Below are 24,001 nucleotides of genomic sequence, written 5' to 3'. Positions count from 1 at the left end.
ACGTACACACTATTTATCCAGCAAATTAAAAGGTAAGTGCAGTAAATTTGAACTTCTGTACGCAGGTCCATATCGGATTCGCAGCATTCCTCACCCCAATGTTGTACACGTCGAAACTCTGAGAACCAGGAAATCGAAAGGCAACCACCATTGGTCAAACATAAAACCCTTTATTGAGTGAACATACTTTATGATTTATCACGCCGTAATGCTATTTGCTAATTTTTATGAACATTTATGCAGTTATATTTATATGACTACTTATTGATGATTATCGTATTTTTCTTGGCAAGTGCCCGGCAAGGTAAGGTTAGCAGGTCGCTCTTCTTGTCGTTACACACTAGACCGTGCATATTTTCCAGATGAACTTACGCATTTTATGAATAATTATGCAATTCTCTGTAGTGACGCATTAATTTTATCAATTTCTCTCTCCATTAAAGTCTTTAATTATCGCCTCTATTAACTACACTACATACAAGCTGAACACAACGAACGTCACATTTTGTCTTTCTTATGTATGTACGATTGTTTTCATGTTTTGTTTGTATGCACTGTGAACTAGTTAAAGTATAACACACCAGTTGACTTTGACATTTTGCCCTATGATATCTCAACATCGTGACTGTTTTACATTTTCCTTTTTTTTGCTGCTGCATTGTAATATTTTCTGTACATTTTTGCCTTCGAACAGTGTCTATGCTTTTGACATATTACGTTTGCCGTCATGTTATGCTGTATGCTTAATTGTGTCACCATTAACCAATCATTATCTAGTGGGTATATGATTTAAATGCAAGACATTAATCTTTGTTCATCAGTTTCAGAAAGAAATGATGCGTAAAGGAAATAAATTAAACAGAAATGGGAATTTCACCTACGGAATAGATGAAAGAAGATACAAAACCTTATGAGGACGAGTAAATGGATCAGAATTAACAAGCATTAACAAGAAGATATTATACTCATCGCAGAATAGCAGTCTTAACTAATTTTTTCTTTCAGAATACAAGGCGATTGATGCAAGCTGTCAGACAGAACTACACATCTTAGTTTTAAGTGATGAAATATGCTAGAGATAAGGAATAGTTGTGTGATGAATAATGAAGTGATTTTTGCAGATGATAATGAATGCTGCTGAAGAATAATGATGAAGAATATGCTACTATGAATAATGAAGTTTTTTCTTTACAGGTGATGATAATAATGAAGTTATGATAATATGGATAATACAGATGAGGATAATGTTAAAGTTATGAATTTATGCCATGTAGTTATTTAAGTATTTGTTGCAGTTTGCTTTGACAGCAGGTGTTATATTGCGTAGTAGGATGACTGAAGGTTTTGGAAAGGATAGCTATGGAACACATTTTTTATACACATTTCACTTCCTGTTAATTCGAAGTTCACTACTTTTCAGCATAGTCTGCATTTCTTCTTTCAGCTCAATAATCCATTTTGTATTTTGTCCAGGAGAAGCTTTTCATGATACTTACTAAACTTGTTACTTATTAAGCCTATACTAGTACTTGCATTTTATTTTTACCCATTTGTGTCTATAATTTACAAATGTGATCACATATACTGCCTTGTGTCATAACCTTGCTACAGCTGACTCATGACGAATGACGTTACACATTTTTCATTTATAGGAACAACCTAGAAGCAATTTTTTCTCTTATTTCTTCTTGCTTTCCCTTATAATTATCCAAAGCAATGCATTGCTAGCACAAAAAAACAAAATGTATTACCAGTCTCATATAATGTCACTAGTTTATGAAAATTCTGAATAATACTGATCAGCTCCGAATAGTATATCACTTCAGTCATGACTTCTTAATGATACAAAAAAAATGCTTTGTGACTGGCTAACAATTGCACTGTTTATTGTAATGAGACTACTCATAATGCCCATGATTATTAATGCTATGACTGTCATTTTGTAACTGGCTAATAACTGCCACTGTTTATTGTAATGAGACTACTTATAATGCCCATGATTATTAATGCTATGATTGTAATTAACTGATTTTTTTATAATGACTTCTTAATGATCTGAATAATACTGAATGATGAACAATGTTTTATACTATTCAATACTTGCTGGCCACTGAGTGCCAATAATTAATGTAACTATATAAATTATGTTATTAATTATGCCATTAATTAGCTCTTGTTTTCAATAATGATTTTAGTAAATGGCCACTGAGTGCCAATAATTAATGTAATTAAGACTTCTGATGAACATTATTCTGTCATACTAAATATGGTTTGTAACTGGCCCAAGACTGCCGCTGTTTATTGTAATACGACTACCCATGATGGCAATAATTTAATTTTATGAACATTATTCTGTAATACTAAAATACATGGTACAGAAATGTTCAATAACTAGACTATGGATGCCGCAAACTACTTATGTAATCACTAATCAAGACTTGTGTGTTAGTTAATGTCCTTCACCTTCTGACCTAACTACCTGAAATTATTGTAACATCCATTGTCTTGTCCATCCTCATTATCATGGAGCACTATATTTGGTTTTTGCACTAATTCTACGATGGTGTGCCTTTTAAGATCATGGTGTTGAGACGACATGCTGTCCACCACCGTAAGCGATGAAGACGTTATTATGGTCCCACTGTTTGGTGTACCTGGTGTACTGCCAAATGATAGCATGGAATATTACTACGACGTATCAGTGTCTTGATACGTTGATAAATGTTTCTGAACTGCAGATTGTATCACTTGGTGTTGTGATTCTGTGGAAAGATATGGACTTTCAGTGCAGCTGTGTGCAAATTAAAGTGCTACAACCATGATGCAATCCTTTCCTTTCCTATCCTAATAGTGAAAATCATTTTAGCTAACATCATTTATGTTCATGGCCTATACATTTCTTTTCGATTTGTTGAACTCCAGTGCAAGTACACTTATGTCACCTGTCGACATGATTTTCTGCCATTATGTTTATTTATTGTGAAAATGGTAAAGACATTTTTTTCGATTTGTTCTGAAGTGCAGTATGTGTGCACTCTTGTCATCTATATTGTATATACTTTTTGTGATTTTTTTTTAACACTTGCGTTTATTTGTTATGAAAATTTTCAAAAGATTTCAGTGCATGTGCACTTATGTGTTAATATGTTTTCTACTGAACTTCAGTGCCTGTGCACTTTTCTCATTTTTCAATATGATTTGTGCTTATTCTGTATACCTTTTATGATTTCGTGATATGTTTTATGTCATTTGTTACTCATTGTATATACATTTCGCCATATGCTGATATGTTCTGAACTGCAGTGCATATGCACTCATGTCACTTGTCAACATGCTATTTTGCCATTCTATTTATTTGTTCTGAAAATGCTACAGAATCTTACAGTGCGTGTGCACTTTGTTACCTATCAAATAATTTGTATATACGTTTTCCTGATATGTTTTGTACTTATATTTTGTCTTTGTCTGAAATGTTTTGTACTCGGTGCATGTGCACAACATTTAATTCATGTACTATATCTGAACATTTTGTAAATTGTAAAAGTTGATTAATTAATGAAAAAAATTCGCCGCGATTGGCAAGTCCAAATGACTCACCATCGCTGCCAAATTTTTGCCCCCCCAGTGGATGGTCATGAAACACGTATGTTGTGTAGCGGCGATGGTGAGGCATGATCTTTGACCAGAGTCAGCGAGGCAGTAGCGCGGCAGTCGCGAGTTAGCTTTTAGAGAGAGTACAGTAGCGAGCAGTCAGTCAGTCGGTAGTGGTAGCCCAGTGCAGTTGCGAGCTAGCGGTTGCGAGTAGCGCGTCGGAGATGACGTAGTCGCGGTCTAGATGCGAGAGAGTTCAGTTGTGTGTGTGAGCAGTCGGCGGGCGTCGACATCGCACTCTGGTCATGATTCAGGACAAGGTATATTATTAAGCAGCATTGCGCTCAGCTAACGATGTAAATTAACTGTAACTAATTTGTGCAATAATCGCCCCAATAATAATTTTGATTTCAAAGCAATTTTTTAACAAAAAAAAATCATTTGATTCCCTTGCATTTCCTTAAAGAAAATTTTCAGTTAAATTAAAAAAAAAAGTACTTGCAATGCATTTCCTCCAAGCCGTGGCCAACAATAAGAGCAGAACTTTGACATGCAGTTATACTAAGGTAAGAAATTAATTCTGATTTCGCACAGGGCCAAAGACTGATATTTCCGTCTATTTGCTTTTGCATTGTCACTGAGATTTTCATTATCATTGAATTGACTTTCATTTTGTGAGGAACTTATACTTGGGTCAGATTGCTAGTTATCATTTAATTGTCTTTGTCATTAATATTTTTGCGGGAGGTTACACTTGGCTCCATTTCTATTAAATATATTGTCTTTCAAATTTCCGTGGGGAGGTTACAGGGTTCATTTTTGCAGGTAGCACGTATGAAAAGTATTAAACTGGCCGATATATCCGAGGCTAAGTCCATTATTATCCGCAATTTAGTAATATTTTTGTTTATGCTGGTAGTACTGTCATTTTACGTTGATGACGCATGCTTTGTTTATTTGTTGTTACATCTTTGCAATTTTCAACCTGCTAGGTTAGTTTCGTTTTTGCTGCCGTGCTGTTAATCATGACTGCTCCGCTGTCTACTTGCACCAAAGAAGAGCAGCGTTCAGTGATCCGTTTTTTGTGGTCGGAAGGTGTATCAGGGGCCGAAATTCATCGAAGACTTTCAGTACAGTACGGCAACAGTGTTTTTTCACAATGGAGTGTCCACGAATGAATTGAAAAATTCCTAAATGGTCGTACAAGTGTTACGCACGATGAAGGAGCCGAACGACCGTTTACCGCCACAAATGAAGAGACTATTAAGCGTTCACGTGAAATGATTCTCTTAGACAGACGATTAACTATTGACGAAGTGGCACATAGTCTGCAAATTAGTCACGGTTCTGCCTACGAAATCAACCACAATAGACTTGGGTTTCATAAAGTTGGTGCAAGATGGGTCCCGAAACAACTCACAGAGCTGCATAAACAAACGCGCTTGGACTTCCGAAAAAAACATTTGGATCGCTATGGTAACGAAGGGGACATCTTCTTAGATAGGATCATTGCTGGTGACGAGACATGGATCCATCATTACGAGCTGGAGAGTAAACGGCAGAGTATGGAATGTAAAAATCCAAATTCGCCGTGCAAGAAAAAGTTCAAGACCCAACCGTCGGCAGGAAAACTGATGCTTACGGTTTTTTGTGACGCACAACGTCCAATACTGGAACATTATGGGGAAAGGGGCACAACAATGAACAGTGTAGGTTACAGTGAGATGCTTACTGCCAGGCTAAAGCGTGCAATTCGAAGAAAACTCCGAGGATTGCTGTCAAAAGGTGTTGTGTTGTTGGACAACAATGCCCGTCCGCACACTGCTGCCCACACTGCTGAGACGCTCCAGAAACTCAAATTTTCAAATTTGAAGTACTGGATCATCCTCCATATAGTCCCTATCTTGCCCCTTCTGACTATCAGTTGCTTGGTCCACTCAAACAGGCATTAAGGGGCCATCGATTTGCCTCACACGAAGCACTGAGAGAAGCACTGCACTCCTGGCACGCAGCTCAACCGAGAATCTTCTTTTATGAGGGCATCAGGAAGTTTGTACAACGACAGACAAAGTGCATTGAAACGCAGGGACACTACGTCGAAAAATGATTTTCTTGTAAGTTTCCTAATTGATTACAATAAAATTTTATAACTGCTATCCGGATAATAACTGACTTACCCTCATGCAAACGAGGTCCTGCTGCTGATGCTAGAGAAGCTGTATTGAGAACACCAATGGCTATAGTGACGCTACAACGTATCCTGAAGATAGATTAAAAAGAGGCTAACCTACGTTTATATCATTTCTAAATGTAGACATTGTAATTCTGTCATTGACATTGTAATTCTGTCAGAGACAGCAAAGGACTTGGAAGAGCAGTTGAACGGAATGGACAGTGTCTTGAAAGGAGGGTATAAGATGAACATCAACAAAAGCAAAACGAGGATAATGGAATGTAGTCGAATTAAGTCGGGTGATGCTGAGGGAATTAGATTAGGAAATGAGACACTTAAAGTAGTAAAGGAGTTTTGCTATTTGGGGAGCAAAATAACTGATGATGGTCGAAGTAGAGAGGATATCAAATGCAGACTAGCAATGGCAAGGAAAGCGTTTCTGAAGAAGAAAAATTTGATAACATCGAGTATAGGTCTAAATGTAAGGAAGTCGTTTCTGAAAGTATTTGTATGGAGTGTAGCCATGTATGAAAGTGAAACGTGGACGATAAATAGTTTAGACAAGAAGGGAATAGAAGCTTTCGAAATGTGGTGCTACAGAAGAATGCTGAAGATTAGGTGGGTAGATCACATAACTAATGAGGAGGTATTGAATAGAATTGGTGAGAAGTGGAGCTTGTGGCACAACGTGACTAGAAGAAGGGATCGGTTGGTAGGACATGTTCTGAGACATCGAGGGATCACCAATTTACTATTGGAGAGCAGCGTGGAGGGTAAAAATCGAAGAGGGAGACCAAGAGGTGAATAAACTAAGCAGATTCAGGAGGATGTAGGCTGCAGTAGGTACTGGGAGGTGAAGAAGCTTGTAAAGGATAGAGTAGCATGGAGAGCTGCATCAAACCAGTCTCAGGACTGAAGAGCACAACAACAACAAATGTAGAGAAAGATTTTTCCATGGTTTATTGGAACACACCCTTCAAAATTCTGAAGTTAGCAAGAATAAAGTTCAGGAAGCGGGAGGTTACCTAAAATTCATCCATAAGGCCAACTCCAGTTATAAGAACAGAAGGATTAAAGGCAGACGGTAGTTGAGAAAAAAATGAAACATGGTTCAGTCTGTCATCCAACGCTACTAGATTTGTAAACTGCGTAAAGTATGGTGAAACATCCCCTTGGAAAAATTAATGAATGACTGTGCTGATAAACCTCTTATGTTATGAACGTACTCAGACATTTCTCTCTTTACTTATTCTGATCAACACTAAAGTGACATACAATATTTTTAGCGCAACCCAATCTGACTTTCAATAATCGCTACAAAAGAATGGCCCTAACCTATACCTTTCATGAATCACTTACCTCACAAAAATCTTCGTTACTCGAAATACTGCAATACAGCAAGCGCCAATACTGCCAGCTAAATAAAAGATTTTAACTATTGAAGGCACTAACTACTGATAAGCATAGTTAGCAAATGAAAGATTTTGATAGAGAACAAACAATGTATTTACCTTAATAATATTCAAAAGTCATCATATATATATATATATATATATATATATATATATATATATATATATATATATATATATATATCAGTTCATGATATACAGTATTACAAATTTACTCTTTGTGATGGACACACGTCCAGAGTCCAGATCGTCCACTCTCAAAATTCTCCCATCTCTCTCCACATCCACCACAGCTGGTGGCACACCTCCAACTGCACAACGCTACGCACTGTTCACATCCAACTGCCCAACATTACAATAGCAAAAATTCCAACAATGCAAACCAGCCACAGACTGCACACAGCACAGTCAGTGATTTTCATACAGAGCGCTACATGGCGTAGCCAACATAAAAACCTAAAGAGCCTACTTAAATAGGGCGTTACCAACATAAAAACCTAAACAGCCTACTTACATAGCCCCCATGCTCCCCACAAAAAATTTTACAAATAATTTTGGGCAGTGAACCATACAAATTTGAAAAATTTTTTCATAATTGCAATAACAAAGATATCAAATGCACAAACTTATTGTTGTCATAAAGACAGTCCTGATCATATATCACAGTAGTAATTGCATTGCACAAAGTCTGATCAGAAAAAGAAAATGCACACGGAAGTAGTGGATTTCCATGTAGTCTTCAAGAAGTAGTGTTGTCCTTCCAACGGAAAGACAGTACTGACTCGTGACATGCAGACAGGTAATGGGCCACAACAGACCAAACCCACAGCAGAGTCAGTCGATGTTTTGAAGAATATTGGTAGGTAGGTCATCACAGAGTAGACCCACTGTAGTCCTGGTAGAGATTATGGTATTGGTGGGCCACCAGAGGTGCAGACCCACTGCAGTCCTTGTAGAAATAATGGTATTGGTGAGCCACCAAAGGTGTAGACCCGCTGTAGTCCTTGTAGAGATGGACAGCAGCCATCTGTTGCGACTGTGTGGGTGCACAATCACCATTAAAGAATCTTGCAGACAATATAGCAAGTCCATAAACCACCACTTGTGCACTCACAAACTTTTTGGTATGTCCTTAGAACCAGCAATGCTGTTAATCAGTCCCTTGCTGAATTATCAACACACGTCTGAGCACTAACCCATATTGTACATATACCATGACCAACAGAAACGTGTGCAGTGAAATGAAACTTAATTTGAAGAACTGGTGTCTATACAATTATAAATTTACGACATGAGAATACAATTACAAACATACAAAATACATCATTAAAGAACATAACGATACAGATAACATTTGTAGTAATACAGGCTTTACAAAAGAATCGAAATAACATATACGTAAGTGTTACATGAATTATGACATAAGTAAATACATAAAAGATCAGAATAACTTTCGAAACATCAACTTCACACATGAGCATTAAAACAAAACAGAATAAATAATGTCTAAACATCTTTACAAAGTAAATAACATATTATTAGAAAAATTCTACAACATAACTCTTATCAGATAAACACATCAAGACAGGAAGAATACTAATACACCAGGGCACACAAACACATAGCGGAATAACACAAAAGGAAAGGACAGGATTTGTTTCACTACAGTATTTTGCAAACAAAACTTTCTTTACTTCTTGCAGATCATCATCATTCCCAAAAAGTCCTATCCATACCTGCTTTATGTATTCTTTTCAAATCCTCGTTCAAAATTATTAGTCTTCATTGTACAGTACCTTTTTATACAAACTTTTTTCGTATAACTTCTCAGTGCATTTCTTCCAATTCACCGCAACTCATTCTCTTATATAGCCTACCCCGTCTTAAGCTAACTTAAATCTACTCAGCTCAGATGCATAAACTAAGGGACGAGGCAATGCTGCAGCACAAAACAATTAACACAAACAGAAATGACAAAAAAAATGCAAATTGGCAAAGCTAGCAGCAATAAATATAAATTATCAAAGAAAATGCAACATTACAACTAATACGAGTCAAGGTGCAGCAACAAGCAAAATAAATCAGTAGGGAAACAGCAGGAGCAAATGCAATAATTTATACCTAAACATGACAAAGCTCAAGCAGAAAAAATATTACAGGGAAGATAGGAAATATCTAATACCTATGTCAGATCTTAACACTAGAGTGATGCACCACAAAAAAGTTACTCTGACAAATATGTTTCCAAATCGCTGAAAAATTATTTATACAACTCCTGTGAAGTGAAATGTTTATTTGTTCTCCTCCCTTTTTTTCAAGAAAGTAGATCATATAATTACTATTTAATGAATCTGTAGGCATAAAGTAGTGATATTAGTACATCTATTACATTTTATTTTAACCAATGCTGCAGTGCAACTAGAAACTAGATATTAAACAAAATAGGCAAATATATACATAAAGCAAGGCATGAAACGTCATTCACTAGCCATCTGGCATCTCCTAAGGCAGCAAAAAAATCTCTCAGCTAGCAAAACAATAGACGTAAAATATTTCTCATCATTTCATTAGGCATTTCAGTAAATATCAGACAAAGAAGGCGTGTACCCCCTGAGGATTAATGTACTTAAACCCTCAGGTGTTACAGATTGCATCAATCGAATGAAATGTATCACCAAAAACTTTCTTTGTACCTTTGTTATTCAAAAATCTTTAAAAATAAATGTTTTAAGTACAAAAATTAATCACTCAAATGCATGTCCTGTAGCGCTAAATATGCGTCTTGCTAAGATAATTCTGTGGAAGTGTCGCGGTTATCGTCCTCCGTAAGCTAAGATCTGCAGAAGTCAATGTACTTACCTCATCATAAACAAAAGTGAAATGTTTTGCGTATAGATATAGTAGTTATTACGCTTATTGCCGTGATGAAGAAGGTATTGTACTGTAACGTATTGTTGTGCTACGGGAAAGGCTGTCTCATTGTAGCTATACCACAAAGTTTCTACTAAAACATGTTTTACTTTTCAGAATAATACAGAAAAACTGTGCAGATATAAAACAGATACACCACAAAAGCAGCAATGTAAATTGTGTCACACATTAGTAGCGTCGTGATATAATCGTGTAGCTGTCTAAGAAACCAAATACTAAGTCATCTTTAATCTCACATAAAGTACTTCAAATAAAGAACGTCTTTTCAAGTAAACCAAAATGTTGCATTAAAATCTCACTAGCAACATATGTTCTAAGTATGTAAGCCGTATAGTCATTACGTAATTGTGCAACTAACAAGCATGAATGTGCATATAACAACACTGTGTCGTCTGATCACTATAACAATGCATTCGTAATTACTGTTTAAATAAGTTCTCTTGGTTCTTGACTGGATAGTTAACTTCAAACATTTTTGCATGTTAACAGTTTCTAAGTCTGACAAAGCGTACTAGTAACGTGAAGCGAAAAATTTTATGGCAAAGACAAAAAGCAGATTATCTTTCAATAAACGGTTTTACATGTGAAATGTGGTGTAAACCTTTACTCTTCCTAGTACGCAGAGATACAACTTCAACGCAATTATCATGTGGTATACGTCGGATTCTGTAAGGTCCATTGTAAACCAGAAAGAATTTGTGACTCAAGTATTTCCTCTTATGTGACAATGAATGAGCTTTAATGAGAACTTTCTACCAATATATAGTTTCTTTGCATGTGCTTTACCGTGTAGTTTTCTCCTATTGTCTGCAGTAGAATTTATATTTTTAATAGCCAAATCAATTATGTCTTTGTGTCGAAGTTTACGTGGCTTTACGTAACGGTATGAAAGAAACAAATTTTGAAGTAAGTTCAACAGCGACTAAAACGTACGAAAATCCATTCGATGTTCTGACAAGGGGTCCCAAGAGATCAACAGCAGCAAATTCTTTTAATTTAGAAGGAATGATAGGAAACAATGGAGCACGATGTGAGATAGTAGATGGTTTAGCCTTTTGACAAAGTTTTCAAATAGGTAAGACTTTTCGAATTCTCTTTTCCACATTGTTAAAATAACAAGTCGTCCGAAGAATATGATAACGTTTTCGTGAACCAAAACGTGCGTAGCTGAAATGAATGTACCAAGTGAGCTTATTAACAAAATTGTCAGGAATGCAAAGTACCCATAGCTTGTCATCAACAGCGCATCGTTTGAAGAGTATGTTGTTTCTAACCTTATAGTAATGCCGAATCAGTGTGTGTGTGTCTTTTCATGCCATTTACGTTTGATATCTTTCCAAATCGGATCTTTATCTTGTTCATGAGCAATGTCCTTTAAAGATGTGGTGATGAAGTTTTCAAAGGCGACTTTCTAAATATAAAGAATGCTGAATTTTTTTTTTTTTTTGAGGTTGCCGCCTTCTGTGTTACTTTTCTCAAGCCCAGCCAGTGCGAGTGTCAGTGCGTCCGCAACAATGTTCTCCTTGCTGGGAATGTAGACTATTGTGAAGTGGAATTCTTGCAGAAACAATGCCCAACGTTTTAACCTGTCATGATTTAATTTTGAAGACATAAGAAATTGCAACGTACGATGATCACTGTATACTTTTACGTGCTTACCAGATAGAAAGAAATGGAATTTGTTAAATGCCCAAACGATAGCTAAATCTTCTAATTCAGTAACGGAATAATTTATTTTCAGATTTTGTTAGCACTCGGCTAGCAAAAGCAATGGTTTTCTGAACAGTAGTGTCATTTTCTGTGGCCCCTTGAAATAAATGGGCACCAAGACCGACTTTAGAAGAATTCGTGTTAAGGCAGGAATCTTGTGACAGATCTAGATGAACTAGAATTGGCGTGTTAAGTAGCGCTTCCTTCAAAGAATTGAATTCCAACTATGCCTGTTCGTGCCAGTTCCAAATAGTATTTTTTCCAGTGAGAGAATAAAGTTTTGGTGTAACTAGAATTTGTATATTCAGAAAACGACGGTAAAAATTTACAAGACCTAGAAAATGGCGGACTTGTTTTTTTGTGGATGGTTCAAAAAAATGGTTCACATGGCTCTGAGCACTATGGGATTTAACATCTGAGGTCATCAGTCCCCTAGAAATTAGAACTACTTAAACCTAATTAACCTAAGGACATCACACACATCCACGCCCGAGGCAGAATTCGAACCTGCGACCATAGCGTGTGGATGGAACTGGAATGGCTCTGATTGCTTCTAACTTTTCAGGATCCGACTGAATGTCTTCAGAAGAAATAATATGTCCCAAAAACTTCACCTTTGGCTACCGAATTCAGACTTTTCCAAGTTAACTGTAATTCCATATTCTGCAAAAACACTTAACACAGTGTTGAGGATGCTATTATGTTGTTCCCATGAGGCTTCTGCTATTAGAATATCGTCCACATATAAGGTGATCTGACGTTTTAAGAGCTCAGGTAATATGGAATTTAGACCGCGAATGAATGCTGCCAAGAAATGTTCAAACCAAAAGGAAGTTTCCGAAATTGATAACAAACGCCCAAACAAAGAAAAGCTGCATATTTTCTACATTCTGGATGAAGTTCGGTTTGATAAAAGCTGGATCTGAGATCAATGGAAGACAACACTTTTACAACATTAAAATTTTGAAGAAGTTCTTCCAACGTTTGCGGCCTGTCTGTTTCAGGAATGGTGATAGTATTGATTTGTCTCGAATCTAAGACAAGCCTGATCGATTCATTTTTCTTCTCAACAACATGTAATGGATTGTTGTATGAACTTACCGCAGGCTCAATAATGCCCTCGTCAAGCATAGATTGTATTTCTGTTCTAACACGGTCCCTATAATGTGCCGGAATTACGTATGGTCTAACACAAAATTTAGTGTACTCCTGAACACGAATTTGGTATTGAAATCCCTTGATTGTTCCTGTTTCGTAAGTAAAAACTGTGGAATGTGCTTGTAAAATCTCAAAAAGGTCTTGCCTATCAGTGTCATTACAATTTTCAATTGTTTGAATTTTATTCTGAATTAACTCATTGGTATCGAATACGCCGTCGATATCATCCCTCTCACTACTTGCAGAGTAATTGTTAGTGTCAAGTTCTGTCGAAAATTCCGAACTGTTGTCTAACAGGAGGTAAAGCCGATTAATTTCCTCGTCAATCTTCAAATTACCTTCTTTCTCTACCCTTATTTCAGCATCGTGAAAGTTTAAGATTGCTTTGTATTCATTTAAAAAGTCTAATCTCAATATAATTTCTGTTGACAATAATGGAACGATAAGGAAGTTCATAGAGAAACTGGGGCGTTGACAAAAGAATTCTAAGTTGGTTTGTTGGCATACATCTACACTTTTTCCAAAGATTTCACCTTGTAATTTAATCTTATGTAACGGAAGTGTGGGGCAATCTATCGATTTGTTGCATTTGCTAAAGGCAGTTACAGTAATTACTGAAATGGGACTGCCAGAGTCAAGTACTGCCGTAAATTTTATGTCATTTACTGTAATGTGAATTACAGGATATGTAATGTTGTTCTGGTTTACGTCGTGTTCCTGGAGTAAGATGCCCCTAATGTCTTCCATTTTTACATAATTACTAGCCACAGCAGCTACGTCGTCAGCTTCATAAGTACATTTTGTGACTGCCCGCGGTGTGAGTCATTGCCTACTGTCTCTTTGTTGGCGCTCGTCGTCATTGGGATTAGGAGACCTAACTTCTATAAATCCACCTTACCGAGAGGGCCCTGCCCAGTTTGAATCCCGCCACTTCTGATGAAATTCAGGTCTGTTGTTATGTCGGTAGTTTCCATAGTTTCTTTTTTGTCGGTCATGTGGTGGAGAATTTCTCCCGGAATCGTAACTGCTCGGTGGACTGTTGCGTCTGAATTTGTTCTGTCTCCCTTGATAATAATTATTTTGGTTCCCATATTGTCTGTTTCTGTCATAGTCATTACCACAGAGAGGTGATATTTCCCTGTGATTATTATTACTCTGCCAGTGGTTGTCATATGGGTGGTGTCTGTTTTGGTCACGATTTGCGTTGTAAGAACAGCCTTGTCGTGTCCAGTTATTATTTCTGTCGTCACCGCATTGTGACAAATGTGACCCGTAACGATTGTTTTCCTGTTTTCGCGTCCCACGACTGTCTGTGTCAATTTCTAATCCTTGTAAGAGTCCCTGAAAAGCTTCAATGTCGTCTTTGCAACGTCCTGCCAAAATAATATGTCTAAAATGTTCAGGCAATTTGATTAAGCAAATGCGGATGAGTTCTGAGGGGCTGTATAGGTTTGACAGGTACTGATTCTTGTGTAACATGTCTCCAAAATATTTGTCAAAACTGAAAATTCAGATTTTTCAAAGTGTTTCATCATCATGATGCTATGTTTTACGCGATATTGAGACCAATATGCTGAGTGGAAGGCTAACCCATGCCTTTCATGAATCACTTACCTCACAAAAATCTTCGTTACTCGAAATACTGCAATACAGTGAGCGCCAATACTGCCAGCAAAATAAAAGATTTTAACTATTGAAGGCACTAACTACTGACAGGCATAGTTAGCAAATGAAAGATTTTGATAGAGAACAAACAATGTATTTACTTTAATAATATTCAAAAGTCATCATACATATATCAGTTCATGATAAACAGTATTACAAATTTACTCTTTGTGATGGACACACGTCCTGATCGTCCACTCTCAAAATTCTCCCATCTCTCTCCTCACATCCACCACCGCTGGCGGCTCACCTCCAACTGTGCAACGCTACGCGCTATTCACATCCAACTGCCCAACACTACAATAGCAAAAATTCTAACAATGCAAACCAGCCACAGACCGCACACAGCACAGTCAGTTATTTTTATACAGAGAGCTACATGGCGTTACCAACATAAAAACCTAAACGGTCTACTTACATAGGGCGTTACCAAAATAAAAACCTAAACAGCCCACTTCCAAAGGAAAACGAAGGACAAATTAGGAAAATTAATTGAAATTAAAGAAGAAGAGGTAAAATCTTTAAGGTCTGACGATGACGCTGTTACTCTGTCGCAGACGGTAAGGAACTCAATTTAACGGATGGTTAATGTCTTGAATAAGATTTATAAGATGAACATTAGCAAAATTAAAACAAGGGCAATGGAATGTAATCAAAATAAATAATGTTATACTGCAGGAATTACATTGTCGAATGAGCCTGTCAAAGTAGTAGACCAGTTTTGCTGTTTGGCAAGCAAATTAATTGAAGATAACGGGGGTAAAAGGGAGGCAAAATGCAAGATGGAAATAACAAGAAAATATTTCCTCAAAAAAATGAAATATTTTTAAAAATATAATAGATTTAAGTGTGAAGAAGTCTTTCCTGAAAGGGTTTGTTCAAAGTGTAGTCTTGTGTGAAAGTGAAACGTATAAGAGGTGCTCAATAAGTAATGCAATAATTTTTTTTCTCCGCCAGTTTCGCTTGAAAAAATGTGGAATTTGTTGTGGGACATCGTGGAATATTCTTGCCACAGCAGCTGTAGTTTCATGAAGTTCCCACAGCTGGTGGCGCTACATCTAGCCTTCACAATGGTATCTGTAATGGAGAGCGTTCCAAGCATAGAAGGAGAATTCTCTTTTGGAGAAAACCGGACCATCGCAAATATTCATAGGCGCTTGCAGAATGCCTACGGAGACTTAGCAGTGAATAAAAGCATGGTGAGTCGATGCTCGAGGCGTCTGTCATCACGGGAACAATTCTTCGACTCGCATTCGGGAGGACGAAGGTTCGATCCCGCGTCCGGCCATCCTGATTTAGGTTTTCCGTGATTTCCCTAAATCGCTTCAAACAAATGCCGGGATGATTCCTGTGACTGGGCACGGCCGACTTCCTTCCCCATCTTTCCCTAATCCGATGAGACCGATGACCTCGCTGTTTGGTCTATTCCCCCAAATCAACCCAACCCAATCCCAATTATTCGAATACCGATCGATCTCCAGCGTGCCGGCTGGCTGCACGCAGTTGTAACTCCTGCAAAGTTGGAATGTGAGGACACTCTCATTCGAGGTGATCGACGGATCAAAATTAAACACTTCACTGCTCAATTGGACGTCTTGTTGGTAGTGGTGACACATTCGTATACCACTTGGGGTACTCAAAGGTGTATGTCCCGCTGCACTCCTCGCAGCCTAACAGAAGACCTTAAAGAGCAACGAAGGACCACCTGTACGGAATTGCTAGCGCGGTACGAGGCTGACCGCAACAATTTTCTGTGGAATTCCGTCAAAGGCAATGAAACACGGCTTCATCATATTCAATCGGAAACAAAACGGCAATCCAGGGATTGTCGCCACACCACCTCTCTTCAAAAAGTTCAATGTCGCACCCTCAGCCGTTAAAGTCATGGTGATCGTCTTCTGAGGTTCTGAAGGGGTTGTTCTCTTTGATGTCCTCCCTCATGAAGCAAAGTTCAACTCGGAAGTGTATTGTGCAACTGAAGAAACCACTTCAGCGTGCTCGCCGCCACATAAATGCAAACGAACTTCTCCTTCTCCACGAAACTCAAGACCTCAAACAAGTGTGCGCACCCGAGAAATCACAACACTTCGTTGGGTCTGTACGTCTGCATTCACCCTACCAGCCTGATCTCGCACCTTCTGAAATCCATCTGTTTGGTCCAATAACTGAGGCATTCCGCAGGAAACAGCACGTGGATGATGGGGAAGTTACTGACGCAGGAACGAGTTGGCGCCCACGTCGACCAGTAAAGTGGTACTATGCGGGCATAAAGACCCTGCCACTAAGGTGGGGTAACGCCGTCGCACTGAACGGAGATTTTGTTGTAAAAAAGGGTTTTGTAGCCATCAGAGTGGCGAATAACAAGGTGTATTGAAACCATGAAAAAAAAAAACTTGCTTTCAGAAAAAAATGTATTGCGTTACTTACTGAACGCCCCTAGCAGACGGTAATTAGTCAAGACGTGAAGAGAACAGAACCACATGGAAAGTGGAGCTGCGGAATACTGCCGAAGGTAAACTAAGTACACTGCATAACTAATGAGAGCTTACGCATTCGAATCGAGGAGAACAAATTACGGCACAGCTTGGCTAAAAGAAGGGAGTGATTGATAAGACACACTCAGGGAACAGTCTACTTGGTAACGAAGACACGTATGAAGAGTGATCGTGCATTGACTATAGCAAGCATGAACCATAATCGGAATTTTATTAGATGACGGTATTCTGAAATACCTTACGATGCCATTGTACAGAGTGAAAATGCAGAAGGCAATAAAAAAATAGAGATTAGTGTTTAACATCCTGTCGACAGTGAGGTCACTAGAGACGGAGCACAGGAAAGGAGTGCGAAGGAAATCGGCCGTGCCCTTTTAAAGGGACCATACCAGCATTCATCTTAAGCGATTTAGGATAATCACGGAAATATTAAATCTGGATGGCCGGACGGGTAATAAAAGAGAAGGACGGTCATACTTTAACTGTCTCTATAATACACTAAAATAGTCTTGTGGTAGAAGATAGTAAATAACTGTACAATTTTCTGGGCCGCTAATACTAAAAATAACTTTCTCAGACACTAAATGACTTTAGAACGATCAGCAGTTACACACATCAGTTTACGAAACGAATGTGTACCAGTAATTGTGCCTAGACAGAGCGCGACGCCATTGAATTATTAATGTCATCTGATAAAATTACTGACGTAATTAATTTACACGTTTAAATACTGTGATGTGAAGTTAGGAAATCCAGGCAGTTGAAATATGTGATTAATTTGCATTCGCGTTATGCAGCTCGACTGAAATTCGGTAACGAACAATTAAATACGGCGATTTTGCTGTCCACCTCGTGACAAAGCACATTATGCATGATATATTAATTTGTGAGTCATTCATTTTAAATCTCTGAATTCCGAAATGCTTTACGGTCTTGCAACAGTTTGCATGTAACGTAATACTGGCGTTGCCACAATCATATATCGCCAACACACAAAGGGAATGTTTAATTATGTCATTGTGCGAGTTTTGCGTGGATCGGGAAAGGTGGCCAACAATAATTCCACAGAAAAGGCTTACTTTAATACTTGTTTCACGGCCACATTCGCTGCAATAAAGTAGAAAAAACTGAGGGAATATTACAATGTAGCTGAAGGACAATGTGGTTGTTCATGAAGAACACAAAAAGCTGCGTAGATGTACCCGTGTTCAGAGAACCATACACTTCAGATAAGATATGTCTAATGGAATCAGTAGTTTGAAGAAGAAAACGAATCCAGAATCTCCTTTTGTGGGGAAATACAAAAAAATTTCTAATGTTCTTATTTTTAATTTTGCTTTAACAAAACAGTAATATGAGATTCACTACACTAAACTCCTATTTAAGTATCTTGGAAAGATAAGCTGGATTGTCCCGAAAGACGCATCATGATATTAAAAACCGAGAATTTGTTCCTTCTTCAAACTGGTTACGAATTAGCTACTAACACTTCTTATTACGACATCAGAAATAGTTGTATTCTCACGAAACATTCATAACACAATATAAATAGGAAATTTTTCTACGTCTCACAGGTTTTGAAAGCGCTATTTGTGAAATTTGTTCCGAAAATCATTACTGTCGTTTACTTTCACCATCCTCTTGCAGTAGCTTTTGTTGGTCACATCAATGCCTGCTCATAAAATGGTCTGTACTCATACGGAATGAATCTATCGTACATCCTGGATCTTCTTATCTTGTATTGGAATTCTTGCACTGTATGTAATTTCTGTTGCAATTTAGGACACTCCTGGTTAGTTCTTCTGCAGCAATAAAGTGTTTTTCACCATACCATCAAAGAACTCGGACGCGGTTGACTAACTCTTAGGTAAGAAGTACTCTAACTACCTGTACTTGAAAACTGAAGATGAGGATTTTTCCAAGGACTTAGTTCTATTTTTGTAGAGCTTACGCCACCAGTTCTTGAAATCCAGGATAGTTTCAGCAGAGAGATCTGGGTGGCATTAGATCCTGTCTTCCTTGAGGATTGAATCAAAACATTGTATTGTTATGATATGTGAATTCGGTCTAGTCGTCTGATTTTCATTTTAGAAGCCCAAAAATTGCGACCACGTTGAAGAAAGGAGTACACTAGCCCCCAGGAAATACTGATAAATCTTTGCAAATCGCTCAATAGCAGCCAATGTAAGGAGAAAGCGTCCGACAGAACTGTTGCGTTTTTTGAATCCGCATGCGCAATGAAAAGGTAAAGTTCTTTAATTTCAGAGTCCATGGTGTTTATTTTCAACTACAGCATGCTACATACTTTGTCAGGCCCATATATGTGATCAAAAGTATCCGGACACCTGGCTGAAAATAACTTAAAAGTTCATGGCGCCCTCCATCGGTAATGCTGGAATTCAATATGGTGTCGGCACACCCTTAGTCTTAATGACGGCTTCCACACTCGCAGGCATACGTTCAATCAAGTGCTGGAAGGTTTCCTGCGGAATGGCAGCCCATTCTTCATGGAGTGCTGCACTGAGAAGAGGTATCGAAGTCAGTCGGTGAGGCCTGGCGCAATGTCGGCGTTCCAAAACATCCCAAAGGTGTTCTACGGGATTCAGGTCAGGACTCTGTGCAGGCCAGTCCATTTCAGGGATGTTATTGTCGTGTAACCACTCCGCCACAGGCCGTGCATTATGAACAGTTGCTCGATCGTGTTGGAAGATGCAATAGCAATCCCCGATTTGCTCTTCAACAGTGGGAAGCAAGAAGGTGCTTAAAACATCAATGTAGGCCTGTGCTGTGATTGTGCCACGCCAAACAAGGGTGGGCAAGCCCCCTTCTTGTAAAACACGACCACACCATAACACCACCGCTCCCAATTTTACTGTTCCCACTACATACGCTGGAAGATGACTTTCAGCGGGCATTTGCTATACCCAGACCCTGCCGTCGGATCGCCACATTGTGTACCGGGATTCATCACTCCACACAACGTTTTTGCACTGTTCAGTAGTCCAATGTTTACGCTTCTTACACCAAGCGAGGCGTCTTTTTTTCATTTACCGGTGTGATGTGTGGCTTATGAGCAGCCGCTCGACCCTGAAATCCAAGTTTTCTCACCTCCCACCTAACTGTCATAGTACTTGTAGTGGATCCTGATGCAGTTTGGAATTCCTGTGTGATGGTCTGGATAGATGTCTGGCTATTACGCATTACGACCCTCTTCATTCAGTCGGCGGTCTCTGTCAGTCAAGAGACGAGATAGGCCTGTACGCTTTTGTGCTGTACGTGTCCCTTCACTTTTCCACTTCATTATCCCATCGGAAACATTGGACCTACGGATGTTTAGGAGTGTGCAAATCTCACGTACAGACGTTTGACACAAGTGACACCCAATCACTTGACCACATTCGAAGCTCCATTCTGCTGTCTCACGATGTCTAATGACTACTGAGGGCGCTGATATGGAGTACCTGGCGGTAGGTGGCAGCACAATGCACCTAATATGAAAAAAGTATGTTTTTGGGGTCGTCCGGATAGTTATGATCACATAGTGTATATATAGTTTCTACTTACGGATAAACATCGAAACTGGCAGAATTTGTTTTTATTTCGTGTAAGCAGAATACATATACCCAGAGTTTCCTCAGGTGGAATATTTCCCGAACGGAAAATTTTGGTAAAGGGAATTTTTTGATGTGATCAAATACAAGTGCTCCAACCTTCGGCTGCTTAGAACGAAGATGTTTTATTTCTTTCTGTTTGTTATAAAATTTCTGAGCCCGACGAACGTGAATAATCTTTTCGGCGACAGCAGATGTGGACTTTTTATCATTACAATTAGTTCTTCACAACCGCTCCATAGGCAGATCTGAAGAGGTTCAAATCTATGGTTACAACTTTGGTGGAATTACTTTTTATAAAAGTTATATTTTATATCTCTGAAGAGATCTGGATGTTTTCTACAAAAGAAGTCATACATGGTTTTGATATTAAGTTCAGCACCCAAATACTTTATATTCTGATTGTTGTAGTGTGTTTCTTAAACAGAAAATTCGTTAATGTGTTCGTCGATAAAAGCTCGAATATAGTTCGGTATGTACTGCATTATTGCGAAAGCATGTTTGCAGTTGTTAGTGACGTTAATTGAAAGGTTACTTTATCCTCTGTTCAGTACACAAAACTAAAAGCATTTTTCAACACATTCATGCATTCATTACTTTTAATTAGACGATAACCAAAAATGATGTTCCGTTTCGGTGGTTCTTCTCCTTCATATCCTCTCCGTAATGGTGATTTTCGATCAATCAGCTTCATTTTTAGAACGTACATCAAGCAAAGTTTTCAAGCAAAGTTCCTTCTCGTCCACATTTAACCTTTCGGCTTAATTATGTTTACAAGAGCAAACATCACTATTATTTGTCTTAGGTGGTACTGTTACACCTGCCGTAACACTCGCATACTCGTCACAACGAAGTCGGTTGTTTTTGTGCCTTTCATAACTGTATGTTTCTGGACGATGAATATCTTCCTTCTTTTTGGTTCTAGTAGAGTTAATATTACTTTCAGAGGTGGATGAAGACATTCTAACAGTAACCTAAACTTTGAGCTATTGGAACTTGGGCCACAACGAAAAACATGACATCACACTAGAAACGCCAAACTTACACGTTTTTAAGGCGTCTATAATAGTTACTATATCAATAACTATTATTCATTTACCTTTAAGGGAAGATATTTCAAGTCAGAAGTCAGATATTAAACAGAAAACGGTCCTCTGTCCCACTGTAAACAAGAGGTTTTAAGCACCTGTACAGCAGATACAAACACCAGCTATTAGTACGACCACAGCTTTGAGAGGTTAGTAGTTCGGAACTAGAATACATCCCCTTCCTCAAACTATCGAATATTACCAAGTCCGATTATTCGTGCAAATGAGTGGTTTTAGTTCCCTTTTTGTACCTTACAATTTCCACCTACGTGCTGACACACGTTCGATGAAACAGTTCTGTTTTATGCCTATTGCTCCCTTCTTCAAACTACCTATTGAATTGTGATACAAACAAATGATTTAATATCTTGGACAACAGCATTACATTACTGCCAAGTAGCAGATATTTTTTGACGCTTGCTCGAACTGCAGCAGCACTTTAAATCACTGAAGCGTTTGGTGCGCTTCTGATTCACACTGAAGCGCCAAAGAAACTGGTACAGGCATGCGTATTCAAATACAGAGATATGTAAATAGGCCGAATACGGCGCTGCGGTCGTCAACGACTGTATAAGCAAACAAGGGTCTGGAGCAGTTGTTAGATAGGTTAGTGCTGCTACAATGGCAGGTTATCAAGATTTAATGAGTATGAACGTGTTGTTATAGTCGACGCACAAGCGCTGGGACACAGCATCTCCGAGGTAGCGATGAAGTGAGGATTTTCCCGTGCGACCATTTCACGAGTGTACCGCGAATATCAGGAATCCGTTAAAACATCAAATCTCTGATGTCGCTCTGGCCGGAAAAAAGATCCTGCAAGAACGGGTCCAACGACGACCGAAGAGAATCGTTCAACGTGACAGAAGCGCAACCCCTCCGCAAACTGCTGCAGATTTCAATCCGGGGCAACCAACTAGTGTCAGCATGCAAACCATTCGACGAAACATTATCGATATGGGCTTTCGAAGCCGACAGTCCACTCGTGTACCCTTGATGAAAAAGCTTTACGCCCCGCCTGGTCCCCTCAACACTGACACTAGGCTGTTGATGACTGGAAACATGTTGCCTTGACCGACGAGTCTCGTTTCAAATTGTATTGAGCGGATGGACGTGTACGAATATGGAGACAACACCATGGACCCTGCATGTCGGCAGGGGACTGTTCAAGCAGGGATAGGCTATGTAATTGTGTGGGACGTGTACAGTTGGAGTGACATGGGACCCCTGTTACGTCCAGGTACTATACTAACAGGTGACACGTACGTAACCATCCTGTCTGATCACCTGCATTCATTCTTGTCCATCGTGCATTCCGACGGACTTGGGCAATTCCAGCAGGACGATCGACACCTCACACTTCCAGAATTGCTACAGAGCTGCTCCAAGAACACTGTTCTGATTTAGACACTTCCGCTAGCCACCAAACTCCCCAGACGCGAACATTATTGAGAACTCTGAGATGATTTGTAACGTTCTGTTCGTACTCTTACGAATTTATGGACGACTCTGCAGGATTCATGGTGTCAGTTCCCTCCAGCAGTACTTCAGACATTAGTCGAGTCCATGACACTCGTGTTGCGGCACTTCTACGTGCTCGCGGGGGCCCTACACGATATTAGGGTGGTGTAACAGTTTCTTTGGCTCTTGAATGTATTAACACATGCTCTCTTTCGAAAGATCTCCCATTCATTACTTTTGATATCTGCAGAACAATTTTATGTCACATCTGAAATAATCTTATTCGACTTGCTTCTAGTCAACGATTCATTACTTGAACAGCAAAATCGTAGGAAAAAGTAGAATTGTTAGGCAGCAACAAACGTTTCAGGAGCTGATAGTCAAATCGTAATGCATTGTCACGGATATACACAGCTTATGAACAAGACTCTGTTGAAAACTGAAGATACTGTCTTGCATTCTCCTTCACAGTTGTAATCTACAGGGTGTCTCAAACATCTTGAGTCAAACTGAAAAAAGTAATAGTGCGTCCACAACCGATTATATTAAGACAGGGAACCAATGGTCGGAAATGCGTATTTATTGTGTTACTGACGTACACAGCGTACACCGCATAGCGACAACATAGCTCATAGTAAGTTTTCAGGGTGACAACCGCCAGTCCCAAAGCATGTATTGGAACGGCGCATGCAGCGCTGCCGCACTTCCT

The sequence above is a fragment of the Schistocerca nitens genome, chromosome 5 (genome assembly GCF_023898315.1).
Source record: "Schistocerca nitens isolate TAMUIC-IGC-003100 chromosome 5, iqSchNite1.1, whole genome shotgun sequence".
Taxonomy (NCBI): Eukaryota; Metazoa; Arthropoda; class Insecta; order Orthoptera; family Acrididae; genus Schistocerca; species Schistocerca nitens.
This window is presented reverse-complemented; position numbering follows the sequence as displayed.